The 13218-nt window shown below is 47.9% G+C and overlaps 1 long non-coding RNA gene across 1 annotated transcript; it reads left to right on the top strand.

Moving 5' to 3' along the window:
• Positions 1-5120: 5120 nt before the first annotated feature.
• LOC139054619 (uncharacterized) lies at positions 5121-6083 on the top strand. The gene is made up of 2 exons (XR_011511366.1): positions 5121-5637; positions 5702-6083. It is a non-coding gene; the product is annotated as an uncharacterized lncRNA (long non-coding RNA).
• The last annotated feature ends 7135 nt before the right edge of the window (positions 6084-13218 follow it).

A 13218-nucleotide genomic window follows, 5' to 3' on the forward strand; every position in this document is an offset into this window, starting at 1 on the left:
AAGTAAAATTTAAGCTCTAAATTAAAGAAGATATTTCTAGTCAGAAACAAGCAAAAATGGTGACTGCAGAGTATCAGAAGCCCAAGGTACAGAAATTATGAGAAGTGTCGAATGATTTTAAGGAAAGAGTCGTATTTCAAAATGCAAGACCCTTTAGTGGAGGTCAAGCAAGTCAATATAGGTAGAATACTCTGCAAAATTATGCGAGTGAGGGGATGTCAAACAATAGGTCAGGAAATGCATTGTTTTTCTGCAAAACAAAAGCTGATTGCCATTACATAAGTCACTTCAGCATCATGATAACTTCAGAAATAAACCAAAAAACAAGACACGCAAAAATAAAAAAAACCATTTAATGATATTCCAGCAGAACTTTTTTTCGGGGGCTAGTTGGTGCATATTACTGAAGTACTATAGCGCCAAACAGACGATACAAGAAGAAGAGACACGGACCTAAGCGCTCGTCCGTGTCTCTTCTTCTTGTGTCGTCTGTTTGGCGCTATAGTACTTCAGCCATTTAATGATGCTCTCTCCACACTGGGATAAATAAAAACAAACACATCACATCTAATGTGGACATATCAGATGCCTTGTGAAACACTAAAGGAACAATTCAGTTTCGAGCTATGGCACTTGCCGCATAGATGTGGGGGGCCTTGCACCAATAGTGATAGTTACCACTGCATTTAGAAATTGAAAGCATTCGTGCAGACAAGGATGATTCTTTATATTTTTGGCTACCACTTCAAATGCCTCCACCAAGTGTTACAATGCTGCACGCAGCCATACTAAGGATCTCGCAGCAACACCTGCAGGTAAAAAGCAGAAGCAGTCAAAGTGCTGGCGTGTTCTGGTCACTATGTTTGAAAACGTTTAGGCAAGAAGAGTGCAAGAAGCAGACATAACAACTGCATTTATTTCCATAATTCCCCATTTAAATGGCCTTTTCTTTTTGCTTAGACAATGCCTACGCCTAGCCACAGCAGCTCCCTCATACAGACTCCGCAAGCCAAGAGGCCGTGGAGGCAAATGCAGGTAAGAGGCAATAAGCAATAGCACTGGTATTGACATTCATCTAATTTCTTTTTATTTCGTTTAGGCAGCCAGCACACCTCGAACAGCCACCTTGACTGCGGGTGTGTCACCCTAGTTGCCAAGGAAACATTTGAGGGAAAGTGACAGGCAATGTAAACAGCCACTTCTCCATGTAATCAATACTCTGTCTCTCGGATGACTCCTACGCCTCGCCACGCCAGCAAACTTGAGCACAAAGATGCCACAGAGGCACATGCAGGTCAGAGGCAAGAAGCAGTGGCACTGGTGTCGACATTTACCCAATTCCTTTTTCTTACACCGAGGCAGCCAGCACACCTCGAACAGCCACCTTGACTGCGGGTGTGTTAGTAGATTCCTGTTGTACATATGCTCATAATAAACTTTAGTAAACTTGAACTTCATAATAAACTTGAAGGCAAATGGGACATTGATGCATTGTATTTTTGAACATTTATTGTACACATACTGTACACATACAATATATGTTATACTTTGCAGTGCTACAGAGCGTATTTTGAAGCTTCCCCCTATATTTTGCACCTTTAATTACGTATGTGTTGTGTGGCCCTCAATGCAGTTCATGTTGTAGCAGCTGCTTTGTCTGTGTATCGCACATTGGCTTAAGCTCGTGAAAACCACATACTTCTCTCACATATACAAAATAAAGTTCTATGTAGTCCTCAGTGTTACAACAAAAAATGAAAGTAAACAATCCGATCGTGGAATTGTGTTTATTACAGTGATTCCTACGACAGTTACTGACAAGTTGACAACTTGAACTGGTCAATCGGTCCATAGCCTCCTCTATTTTTCAAAAATAAAGGAGGCTATGATCCGTCATGGCAAGGAATTGTATGTATACATAAAAAAGGGGGTATGTGTGTGTTTGTAGTGGGGGTATAGGATTAGGGCGGTACAAAAAAATGTACCAACACCGTCCTCTAGACCCATTCCGTTAAGGTACCGTAACAAAGCGTATTATGCATAAAGTTCATACAACCAACTCTGATATTACTACAGACGCCAGGCGACGCGAGCTACATTTGTCATGATGCATTCGCGACTGCACCGGATGCCCTCCACATTATTCTCGTTAATCGTGCTCACTGCGCCGAGGCAAAAGAAAGATCATGGGCGCAGGTGCCTTTAAGGTATCTCGACCTTGCGAGGCACTGCTGCGCGTGCCAGGGGAGCTGTCCGTGCGAACACTCCCTGGCACACACATGCCTCGGCGGCCCCAACCTACGTACCGTTCTGCTTCGAGCTTTGATCCCCCCACTGTCCCTCGGGTGCCCTGGAGTTCCTGCGCCGCCTGCTCTACTATCATCTCAGGTGCTCTCCTGATACTTCCGCTTGTCGGTTACATGTGCCCTACAGCTGGATCATTGCTTATAATAATAAAAAACGCGATCTATCGTCACGACGATAGATCGCGAAAGCGGCTTTTGCGACATAGCGCGCCCGTGCGAAGAGAATTACGGAACGCCAACGAGGAATCAGACCACAGCTTCGAGCTCGTAACGTCGTCGAGTGACACTCCTGCAACAGGCGTGACCGCTGAAAACCGCATACCGCCAGAAACTTGAACAGGATCATCCCTCGGTTGCATAACTGCCAGCTGTACGGCCAACATGGACCACACCCACACCATCCCGCAACAAAGAATAAAGAACCGACTTATAAAGCCCAAACACACGGCTGCACGCACACATCACAGCACTACAAGCGAGACGCCATGCTGCTACGCTGCTACTGTTGCCGGATTAAAACTGACTACTGTCACCAAGTATAGCAAGCGTCTCAGGAGCTGGCAACCTCGGCGCGTAGCAACATGGCGGCGCTCTTGCGGTTCCCGATTTTAATGCATGGGCCCTATGGGTAGCTTGTCCTCTAGAGTGGATGGATGGATGGAAGTTCCATCCATCCATCCAGTGTATATAAGCGATTGCCATGAGAATAACGGCACATAGAGTTAGTAGGGCAACTCTAGAGGAAAAGCTGGGCCGGAAAAGTGGGAACCTCTAGGGCGCCGCCCTGTTGCTACTGGTCAATGTGGCCAGCGCAATTACTATTGAAAGAGCTGAGAACAAGTACAGGTCACCTTATGCTTTGTCACCTAAACGCATACCTGATGGCTTTATGAAGGTGGTACGTTAATATTAAGTTTACAGAAAGCGATCGCTAAGTCCGTGACTTATGTAAATCACGATGTACGCATTCATGCAATAAAGGATGACGCGAATTTCGGTTTCGAATTTGTTTTTTGGATGCGTAGTAGTTTCGTTTGACATGCGATCGCGCGTCGACATCGGACGCTATGACACACTCGTGCCTTATGTGCCACCGAAGCCCCGAAGTGGTCTGGCATATACCTTCACATGTAAGTAAACGAATGTATCTCCTTGTTGAGAATATCACGCGAGTAGGCAGCTCTTGTGATACATCACAATCGTTCGAGAAGCGTCACAGTAGAGCATTTTTCTGCATGCGGAGCGGTGTTTTTATTTGCAGGTTTCCCTTCAGTAGGAAATTGCTGGACAGGCGGACCAGCGCACCGGAATTGTATTGGCGAAGCCACAAGCAACTCAAAGAATCTGTTTAATTGTTGCACTTTGAACAATCATGCTTCTACAAAGGCCACAGCAGAAAAACAGCCTGATGACCGAGTATTTCTGTGCCACGAAGTAATCAAGAGGCGAGTGCCTAATGCGGACGAAATAGAGTGCATGGAGACTTAGAACGACAGAAAGCTGAGCTAGTTCGTAAGGATTCATTATGCAAAACAGAGGTGAGGCGTGCAGACAGGACACAAGAGTAGAGAAGTGGGCGGCGCGCGTGTTGTTTGCTTGTAAATACTCTACTCTTGTTTCCTGTCTGCACGCCTCACCTCCGTTTTGCATAACGAGTGCATCAACCCACATATTAATAGCTTAGGCGTTTTATTAACTGTGGAATATTTTCAACACTTCCTTGCATGCCATTTCATGTCACAAATTTGTGCAGCGAATCTATTTGCATGATCGACTCCGGGCCTGTGGGACCGTTCACTTGCACTTGATGTTGAGTCTTTTACATGTATCCATAAACTGCAGATATGCACATCAGATCCCTGCGAGCACTTTCAAAATTCAATTATTTTCGACAACAGGCACATATGCAATACTGACATAATCTGGAATACCACTAAGCAGCTGGGACACATTTTTGTTGACCATACTCGCAGGTAAAATAAGTACGTCATGTGGACAGCTCCAGCTCATTTTCCTTAAGTCAGTGTGTACAAGGGTTATGCAAAAATAATTTTTTTCTCGCGCACCGATTATTTTGCTGTATAAGCAAGAGAACCCACCACGTTAGTGTAACGTATCTTGTGCATCACACTAATATGTGCTTTCATTTACCAAGTGAGATGAGTTACTTTTATGGCTCATTCAGTCATATCACACTGCAAGCTGCATTCATCAATATTCAATGGGATTTTGCAAATGTTTAATGAAACATGTTTCCCTTTTATGCAGACATGCAATGGCAAGCCCTTCCGTGTGTTCGAAAGGTAACATTTAAACTCTAAATTAAAGAAGACATTTCTAGTCAGAAACAAGCAAAAATAGTGAATGCAGAGTATCAGAAGCCCAAGGTACAGAAATTATGAGAAGTGTCAAATGATTTTAAGGAAAGAGTCGTATTTAAAAATGCAAGACCCTTTAGTGGAGGTCAAGCAAGTCAATATAGGTAGAATACTCTGCAAAATTATGCGAGTGAGGGGATGTCAAATAATGGGTCAGGAAATGCATTGTTTTTCTGCAAAACAAAAGCTGATTGCCATTACATAAGCCACTTTAGCATCATGATAAATTCAGAAATAAACCAAAAAACAAGACACGCAAAAATAAACAAAACATTTAATGATATTTCAGCAGAACTTTTTGTTGGGCTAGTTGGTGCATATTACTGAAGTACTATAGCGCCAAACAGACGACACAAGAAGAAGAGACACGGACATAAGCGCTCGTCCGTGTCTCTTCTTCTTGTGTCGTCTGTTTGGCGCTATAGTACTTCAGCCATTTAATGATGCTCTCTCAACACTGGGATAAATAAAAACAAACACATCACATCTAATGTGGACATATCAGATGCCTTGTGAAACACTAAAGGAACAATTCAGTTTCGAGCTATGGCACTTGCCGCATAGATGTGGGGGGGCCTTGCACCAATAGTGATAGTTACCACTGCATTTAGAAATTGAAAGCATTCGTGCAGACAAGGATGATTCTTTATATTTTTGGCTACCACTTCAAATGCCTCCACCAAGTGTTACAATGCTGCATGCAGCCATACTAAGGATCTCGCAACAACACCTGCAGGTAACAAGCAGAAGCAGTCAAAGTGCTGGTGTGTTCTGGACACTATGTTTGAAAACTTTTAGGCAAGAAGAGTGCAAGAAGCAGACATAACTGCATTTATTTCCATAATTCCCCATTTAAATGGCCTTTTCTTTTTGCTTAGACAATGCCTACGCCTAGCCACAGCAGCTCCCTCATACAGACTCCACAAACCAAGAGGCCGTGGAGGCAAATGCAGGTAAGAGACAATAAGCAATAGCACTGGTATCGACATTCATCTAATTTCTTTTTATTTCATTTAGGCAGCCAGCACACCTCGAACAGCCACCTTGACTGCGGGTGTGTCACCCTAGTCGCCAAGGAAACATTTGAGGGAAAGCGACAGGCAATGTGAACAGCCACTTCTCCATGTAAACAATACTCTTTCTCTCGGATGACTCCTACGCCTCACCACGCCAGCACACTTGTGCACAAAGATGCCGCAGAGGCACGTGCAGGTCAGAGGCAAGAAGCAGTGGCACTGGTGTCGACATTTACCCAATTTCTTTTTCTTACACTGAGGCAGCCAGCACACCTCGAACAGCCACCTTGACTGCGGGTGTGTTAGTTGATTCCTGTTGTACATATGCTCATAATAAACTTCAGTAAACTTGAACTTCATAATAAACTTGAAGGCAAATGGGACATTGATGCATTGTATTTTTGAACATTTATTGTACACATACAATATATGTTATACTTTGCAGTGCTACAGAGCGTATTTTGAAGCTTCCCCCTCTATTTTGCACCTTTAATTACGTAGGTGTTGTGTGGCCCTCAATGCAGTTCATGTTGTAGCAGCTGCTTTGTCTGTTTATCGCACATTGGCTTAAGCTCGTGATATCCACATACTTCTCTCACATATACAAAATAAAGTTCTATGTAGTCCTCAGTGTTACAACAAAAAATGAAAGTAAACAATCCGATCGTGGAATTATGTTTATTACAGTGATTCCTACGACAGTTACTGACAAGTTGACAACTTGAACTGGTCAATCGGTCCATAGCCGCCTCTATTTTTCAAAAATAAAGGAGGCTATGATCCGTCATGGCAAGGAATTGTATGTATACATAAAAAAAGGGGGTATGTGTGTGTGTTTGTAGTGGGGGTATAGGATTAGGGCGGTACGAAAAAATGTACCAACACCGTCCTCTAGACCCATTCCGTTGAGGTACCGTAACAAAACGTATTATGCATAAAGTTCATACAACCAACTCTGATATTACTACAGACGCCAGGCGACGCGAGCTACATTTGTCATGATGCATTCGCGCGACTGCACCGGATGCCCTCCACATTATTCTCGTTAATCGTGCTCACTGCGCCGAGGCAAAAGAAAGACAATGGGCGCAGGTGCCTTTAAAGTATCTCGACCTTGCGAGGCACGGCTGCGCGTGCCTGGGGAGCTGTCCGTGCGAACACTCCCTGGCACACACCTGCCTCGGCGGCCCCAACCTACGTACCGTTCTGCTTCGAGCTTTGATCCCCCCATTGTCCCTCGGGTGCCCTGGAGTTCCTGCGCCGCCTGCTCTACTATCATCTCAGGTGCTCTCCTGAGACTTCCGTTTGTCGGTTACATGTGCCCTACAGCTGGATCATTACTTATAATAATAAAAAACCCGATCTATCGTCACGACGATAGATCGCGAAAGCGGCTTTTGCAACATACCGCGCCCGTGCGAAGATAATTACGGAACGCCAACGAGGAATCTGACCACAGCTTCGAGCTCGTAACGTCGTCGAGTGACACTTCTGCAACAGGCGTGACCGCTGAAAACCGCATACCGCCAGAAACTTGAACAGGATCATCCCTCGGTTGCATAACTGCCAGCTGTACGGCCAACATGGACCACACCCACACCATCCCGCAACATAGAATAAAGAACCGACTTATAAAGCCCAAACACACGGCTGCACGCACACATCACAACATGACAAGCGAGACGCCATGCTGCTACGCTGCTACTGTTGCCGGATTAAAACTGACTACTGTCACCAAGTCTAGCAAGCGTCTCAGGAGCTGGCAACCTCGGCGCGTAGCAACATGGCGGCGCTCTTGAGGTTCCCGATTTTAATGCATGGGCCCTATGGGTCATAGAGTTAGTAGAACAACTCTAGAGGAAAAGCTGGGCCGGAAAAGTGGGAACCTCTAGGGCGCCGCCCTGTTGCTACTGGTCAATGTGGCCAGCGCAATTACTATTGAAAGAGCTGAGAACAAGTACAGGTCACCTTATGCTTTGTCATCTAAAAACGCATACCTGATGGCTTTATGAAGGTGGTACGTTAATATTAAGTTTACAGAAAGCGATCGCTAAGTCCGTTACTTATGTAAATCACGATGTACGCATTCATGCAATAAAGGATGACGCGAATTTCGGTTTCGAATCTGTTTTTTGGATGCGTAGTAGTTTCGTTTAGGTTTGACATGCGATCGCGCGTCGAGAGAGAGAGAGAGAAACAACTTTATGAGCCGAGCTCGACATCTTCTTAGACGCCGTCGATGGAAGTGGTTCCCTCTTCACGGGACCCATATGCTTCCCTAGCCGCCTGGCCCCTGGAGATCAGGACGAGCTGGTCTTCCAGGGCGGTGCTGGTTAGCAAGGTCTCCCATCGCTCGGTAAGGGTGGATGAGGCATGGGGTAGGGTAGTGGGGCAGTTAAGAGGTGGGGGGATCGCCTTGATGAAATTGCATACTCCAATGACGTGTTGGAGCGTGCCTAAATGAGTTTTGCAGAAGGTACAATCCTTCTCGTACCTTTCCGGGTACATCTTGTTTTGAAGGTAAGGGTGCGGGAAGGATCCTGCCTGTAATTGCCTGTAGATCACTTGCTGTTCTCTGCTAAGCGATTTGTGAGGATCGGGGTAACGGCGCCTCTCCGTCTTATAATGGTTCGTAATGTCTCTGTAAGTAAATATGGACTGTGGCTCATCTTCCTCAACCCGGTGTTCCATCTCTCGGGCGAACTGGTGGGCAAGTTCGTTGCCCTCCAGCCCAGAGTGAGCCGGTGTCCATATTAACTCAACTTTCCTTTCAGGTACGTCGCGTTTACTTTGGAGAATATCTAGTGCCGCAAGAGACACCCACCCCTTCCTGTAGTTGTTATACGCCTTTTGCGAGTCGGTGACAATTCTTCCCACCTTGGGCTGCGCGAGTGCTAGCGCTATAGCGGCCTCTTCTGCCACCTCTGGAAAAGACGTCTTGATGGAGGCGCAGGTTACGAGCACATCCCGCGTCGTAACTGCCAGCGTTGCTTTCGATGAATACTTGGGTAACGAAGCGTCTGTGAAGAGAGTGACCCCCTCTTCCTCTTCTACTATTTGACCCAAAGTCTCCGTCAAGGCCGCTATACGAGCTGCTCTGCGGCCGTCGTTACGACCCGACCTCATGTTTCTAGGCAGTGGCTTACTGTGGATTTTATGCACCCACAACCTGGGTAACGGCCCCGTTTCCTTCCGCTCTGCCTCTTGCCAGCCCAGCTTGGCAAGAACGCGACGTCCCGCCGACGTCTGACTGAGCCGAACGCTTTGATTAGATAGATGAGCTTCTATTAGCTCTTCGACGACGTTGTGCTTGGCCATGCCGAGAAGCTTGTCGGTCGAAGAATGCTTCGGAATGCCCAGCGCCATCTTGGTTGCCTTTCGTATAATGACGTTCAACTGGTCCCTGTCTTTTTTCAGCAACTTGAGGTACGGCGCCGCGTAAACGATGCGCGACGTCAAGAAGGCCTGGACGAGCGTCAGTAAATCGTCCTCCTTCAATCCCCTTTGTCTGTTTGTGACTCTTCTGATCATGTTCGAAATTTGTTCCGTTGAAACTTTGATTTTGTCGATCGACGCTCCCGCCTTGCCATTGTTCTGGAAGATGACACCCAGGATACGTGCTTGCGTGGTTGGTGTTATGGTCGTCCCGTCGATGGTGATGCGTACGTTCTCTTGGTCTCCTTTCTTTCTTCTTGGCTTGATGACGAGTAACTCGGACTTCTGTGGCGAGCAACTGAGGCCGCACGATTTAGCGAACTCGTGCACGGTCTTTGCCACTCTCTGAAGGGTCTCCTCCATCCAACTCTCCGACCCTGCCCTCGACGTCCACACAGTGATATCGTCTGCATAGAGAGCGTGATCTATGCCCTCTATGTCTTGAAGCAAAGTCGGGAGAGGGAGGAGTGCCAGGTTGAAGAGAAGCGGCGAAAGAACCGATCCTTGCGGAGTGCCTCTGTCTCCCAGGGCTATCGGTTCCGACTTCTCCTCTCCAATTTTGATGGTTGCCGTTCTATTGGTTAAGAAATCCTGCACATATTTGAATGTCCGCTTTCCGCATCCAGTTTGGTGCAGGTTACGAAGAATACTTTCGTGTGTGACGTTATCGAAGGCCCCCTTGAGATCGAGCGCCAGGATAGCTCTTGGCGTAGGGGTCTTCGCTTGCTTGATAACCAGCTCGTGTATTTGCACCAAGACGTCTTGCGTGCTCAGGTGCCTCCGGAATCCGTACATGGTCGGTGGCATCTGATCAGTGACATCCAAATGTCTCTGTAGTCTCTTGAACACCATACGCTCGACCACCTTCCCTACACATGACGTGAGGGAGATGGGGCGTAGATTGTCGACGTGGGGTGGTTTCCCCGGCTTGGGAATGAAATGCACCTCCGCTTCTTTCCATTCTTTTGGTAACGAACCCTTCTCCCAGGACGCGTTGACGAGGGTTAGCAGTTCTGCTCGGCTTTTGTCGCCCATATTTTTTAGCATCTTGTATGTAACGCCGTCAATTCCCGGTGCGCTGCCTTGATTACTTTCATCGATGGCCGCAACCAGCTCCAGTTCGGTGAAGGCTTCGTCCATCTCGACGTTGCTATCGCCTTCATACTCGTGAGTCGGGTTACCGCTCTTCTCGGTCTTGAGGTATTTACTTGTGAGTTCACGAATGAGCTTCTCCCCGTCACCGTCGTAACTGTTGATCGTTCTTGTGAGATCTCGGACGCATGCGCTCTTGCTTTTTAATGGATCTATGAGGTGTCGCAACAGCTTCCAAGTCTTCTTCGTAGACAGTGTGCCTTGCAGGTCATCACACATCTTCATCCAGTTTTCCCTGCATAGTTGTTCCGCATACTCGGACACTTGCTTGTTGAGCGCGTGTATACGTCTGCGAAGCTTCTTGTTATGTCTTTGCCTCTTCCACCTTCGAGTAAGACCGTGCCTGGCCGCCCACATGTGACTAAGCCTGCTGTCTACGAAGGGTATTTGCGTGGTAGTAGTAATCTTCTGCGTAAATTTCTTTACAAATTCGCGTTGCTTTTTGGCCCATGCCTCATACGTCTTGGTGTCTTGGTTTTCATCCTCGCCTTCACTGTCTGCGCTTCTACGTAAACGGTCCCAGTCTGTAATGTTGGCTTGACCCAGTTTCGCCTTGATGTCAGTCCCCCCGAGGGTTACACAAATTATATCGTGATCCGAGCCAAGATTTTCCCCCGTGTTACGCCAAGTTACGTCGAGGTTCCCCCGAACTAGCGTCAGATCAGGTGTGGTGTCTCTGACCGTGCTAGTGCCTGTCCTGGTTGGTACACCCGGTTCATTAACCACCTCCATGTCGTGGTCCTCTATAGCTTTAACCAATTGGTTTCCTCTTTTGGACGAATATTTATAACCCCACATCGTGTGGGCGGCGTTAAAATCTCCTAGCACTAAAATCGGTCTTGTTTTTGCTTCTTTAATGCAGTCCAATATGGTGCCTTCAAAGTCAATGACCCTGCTGGACGGTCGGCAATAAGCATTCAGGACGAAAAAGTTCTTGTCCCCCCCCACTCTTCTGCTGTGAATTTCGATGAGCGTATGCTCGCAGCCTCGCTGAGCGGTCACGTGTTGTGTGGCCGCCACGTTGCTGCGGACCAAGATCGCAGTACCCTTTTCGCTAGGGTCCGTATACGTAATGTATCCTGCGAGCTTGGCCCGGCCGTTGGTCTCTTGTAACGCTATGATATCCGGTTTTTGGTCCAATTTATCAACGAATAGTTGTAACTCCCCTATCTTGTTTCTAATACTCCTACAGTTCCATTGAAATAACATCGCAGTCTCTTTCTGCTTCCCTTTAGTCTTCGTCATTTTCTGCTTTTTGAGCGGTAGATTTGCGCACGGAACCAACTTTTCGCGGCCTGACCCGTAGATTAAGCCGTGGTGACTTCATCTTGGCAACGGTGAGATGCTTATTTTTCGCATCCATCGTCATGACTCTAACGGAGAGTTGGCTGCACTTGGCCTCCACATTATCTATTCTTACTGTTAGATTGTTCACTTGCGCAGACATTTGGGAAACTTGGCTGGAGATTTGCGTAAGCATTCTCATGACCGACTCCATTGTCGGAGCAACGGCGGCCTCAGCCTTCTCTTCCTCCATGGCAACCACTGCCGTCTGTGGAGTTTGAGTCACTGACTGTGTCAACGCCGGTGATGTGATCTGCGCCGATGACGTGATCAGCTTCGTCACCGCTGGAGTAGCGCTGGTGGTGTCTCTCTTGGGTACTTTCCTTTTAACTGCAATGACGTCATTATCACTGTTTTTTGTTCTACTGAGCGTCTCGATACGCTCCATCATTGCTTTTATCTGATTGTTTTGGTCCTTGATTTGATTGTTCTGCCTCTCTATCATCTCCTTGAGTTCCAAACAGTGTCTACACTCGTTGTCTTTGGAAGGGCGGGAGGAGGGGAGGGGAGGGAAATTGCTATTGTCGAGAGCGACGGGAGACCCCGCTGCCCAGCCCACCTGTTTCTCGGCGCCGTTGCTCCGCCGGGTCTTCGACTTGGACCTCGAACGAGATTCTCGCCTGCGAGCCCCAGCTGCCGATGGTGACCTGGTATCGCTCGTGCTTCTCCCTCGCCTGGTCTGGGAGCGGCTACGACGCCCGCTCGGTGGCTGCCACGCTGTCTGCTGCCACGCTGGCCCCCTCGGCTGCTGCTGCTGCTGCTGCACCTGTTCTCGTTGCTGACGTTCCCAACGCCGTTTACGAACGACGTATGGCGTCTTGAACCTCGCTGTACACTCCTTGTCCGCGGTGAAGTGGTTGCCCCCGCAGAGGCTGCACTTGGGGTTACTGCAAACATGGCTTTCTTCAGGATTCTTCATGCCGCAACCGCGGCATATCTTGTCTTCGGGGTTAGGACAAACGTCCATCCGGTGACCGAGGCGACCACAACGGTAGCACATATCGATCTGCTTGCGATACAACGAACACTCGACCAGCAGGTTGCCGTATCTGATGTAGTTCGGGACCTTGTCGCCGTCGAATGCGATGACCACCGTTGTCGTCTTGCCGATGCGGTTGGCTTGCATAGCAGTAGGGTTATACTCTTGAACGATGTAGTCGTTGATTTCTTGAATAGTGTCCGTCATCGGGACACCCCTGATGACGCCCTTAACGGTGCCGTGGGGGGCGGTCTCGTAGGCGCTGACTTCGTGTGCCGTGCCGTTGATAGTGATGCTTCTGACTGCCGAGTAGCGGTCCGCGTTCTCTCGCTTAGGCGTACTGATAACAACTATGTTTTGCTGTTTGTTCGGGCAAACAACATCTTGCGTCACCTCCTCGCCACTCACATTCGCAGCTGCGACGATGGCTCGGCTGATCTCGAATCTAGATACTTCCCCAATGTCCAGACCTCCCCTGGGACGCATGACGATCTTGATATCTTGCCTCGGCAACACAGGCATCCTCGCTGCCTTGAGTAGCTTGCTCTTGAAATTTTTCCGCTGCGGGCGACGATGCCCGGCAGCCGCCGGCCCCCCGTTGACCGGGG

The sequence above is a fragment of the Dermacentor albipictus genome, chromosome 1 (assembly GCF_038994185.2).
Source record: "Dermacentor albipictus isolate Rhodes 1998 colony chromosome 1, USDA_Dalb.pri_finalv2, whole genome shotgun sequence".
In the NCBI taxonomy this organism is placed as follows: domain Eukaryota; kingdom Metazoa; phylum Arthropoda; class Arachnida; order Ixodida; family Ixodidae; genus Dermacentor; species Dermacentor albipictus.